Here is a 2,326-nt window from a genome sequence, read left to right on the forward strand (position 1 = left end):
AGCTCATACAACTACATCTGTTGGCAGTGAGGCCCAAGACAGGACTTCAGTCTGGTTTTAGCTCTTGCTTTTGTCAATGACTGGAGCTCAATCCACAAAGTAGCCCTTTGGTTGGCTGGGACAATTACTACAAATAATAAGGATTCAGGTAATCTTTGTGGGAAAGGGGTTTTGGATAGGTGTCCCTTGAGAGTGGTCCAGGGTCTTTCAGGTTGGCTTCCCAGTGGGAAGAAGACCATGGTAAAGAGTCAGAGGTGCTCTAAATGCAATCCATTTTACTGATGTATGACCTGCTTGTCTGCCTGTCCATCTGTCTGTCTCAGTCTCGGAAGAGAGGTGATAACAAGAATTATGAAGCCCAAACCTTCCGGTGGAACCCTGGGTGAGAAGCATGGGCTGAGGCACCCACATCTTGCTGTGAGGAAGACAATATCACCTGGCTTTCTGTCGCATGGCTTTCAGCTATTATTGGGAGACTCTCCTTGCCCTGAGGACTTTACCAGCTAAGAGTAGAGCTGATTTACAGCCTGATTTTTTTTTTCAGAAATATGTGTGTGCCCGAAGGAGAGAGGTGCTTGTGTGGAAGATGTCAGAATAGGAGATGATACTTGGCACTGCTGCAAAGCATTGCTGGAGGAGCTGGTTTGTATGCAGGAGGATTTGACCTTGAACTTTCTCCTGCAGTTCAAGCCAACATCCTCTACCCCCTAGGCCTGAAAAATGTTCCTCCCCCTTGTTTTAAAAATACATTTGTTATGTCTAATGTTTCTGGCCGGAGCAATGGTACAGACTTTTACCCGCAGAGCTATGCGGGTCAGGGGTGGGGGGGGATGTGACTTGTGAGTGGCTTTAGCTGGGCTTGCTGACGTCCCCAGCGCAGTTACACCAGCAGAGCTGTTCTTTTCTGGGTACAGTTTATTGCTGTCCCAGGGGATGGTGGCTTTATTGTCCCAGCGTGAAGTATAGCCCTGCTCGGCTTTCTGGGCTCCCACCAGGCTGTGGCAGCCACAAGCTAGCTGTGACATCTGTGCTGCCAGTGCCAGAGTGGGGCTGAAAGCGGATACCCAGAGCTCATGTTCAAAGGAGCTGCCAAAGGGCTCGGGCCCTGGGTGTCTGTCCAGGAGCGGGGCAGTGTCTCTGATCACCCAGAGCACTTGAACCAAGTCTTGGATCTCAGCTGCAGGGCTCCAGGCCTCATGTAGGGCATGTGTTTGTGTGCAAGTAACGTGGCTAGCAGATGAGTCCCATCAGGGGGACAAGCTCAGGTACCGTAGCCACGTCCCCTGTGATCCCCCAGGGGAGGTACAGAACACGCCATGGACAGCAGAGGTGATGGAGTGGGTTTGCCTGCCTGTGTTCTTGGAGCCGGGCACAGAGGTTGCAGCCGGAGTGCCTGGTCCCCAGCCGGAGCATCTCGGCACCCAGGCCCAGCTGCAGACGGGTTCTCCTCGGGATCGTGCACACAGCCTCCTCCACCCCAGCTGCTGGCTTTTGCGGGGCAGAGCGGAGGCCACTGCCACACTCCCAGGTGCCTGGGGTCGGTCACAGAGTGCAACCCCCCCCTTTCCCAAGTCAGTCTAGACACAGGGGAAGTCCGACTGCCGGCAAACGCCCCATCCCATCAGCTTCCCGGCCGAGCTGCATTGTCCTGGCTGGCGTGGGTAATTTGGAGGGACTCCAGTGGAGGATTTGGCAGGCTGATCGCTCACAGCTCTTCCCGGTTCAGACCAATGTGGTGAACTGGTTTACCGAGCACTTCATACTGTTCACTGTGCTTTTGCCCTTCTTTGAGTAATGGCTGTGTTTGCTGGCAAAATGACAACGTGCGTGCGGTGACACCCGTTGTCCTCGTGTGAGGGGTTACTGGCGCCCTGGGGTGGGAGCATTGACTCGCTTTTGCAGCAGAAAAGCAGGTGTAGAGGGCAACTGTGGTGATTTCAGGTATAGGAAGCTGCATGGTTGGGTCCTGGCTCTGCCACACCAGGCTGGGTTTTCCAGTGAATTCCCAGCAGTGGGGGATGCAAGGCGTCCCAAGAAAGACTCTACCTGTCCAGGAGGGTGCAGGCAAAAGAGTGGATATCACAGTGCCATGTGGGTCGCGCTGAGCTTGCTATTGAGCCTCTCCAGGTGCTTATTGCTGCTGTTGATTTTTTTGATGTGAACAGTTTGTCTAGAGAAGCTGATGTTTTCCCACAGACCATGAATTAAACCTTGTGGGAACTTGCGTGCAGGCTGCTGGTGGTGTGTGTATACAGGAATCCTGGCTGGCTCCCATGCAGCTCCCTGCCCTGACTTGTCCCGTGAAATTAAGAGATGCAGAAGCTAT

Source organism: Egretta garzetta, unplaced genomic scaffold (genome assembly GCF_000687185.1).
Source record: "Egretta garzetta isolate BGI_Z169 unplaced genomic scaffold, ASM68718v1 scaffold759, whole genome shotgun sequence".
NCBI classification, from domain to species: domain Eukaryota; kingdom Metazoa; phylum Chordata; class Aves; order Pelecaniformes; family Ardeidae; genus Egretta; species Egretta garzetta.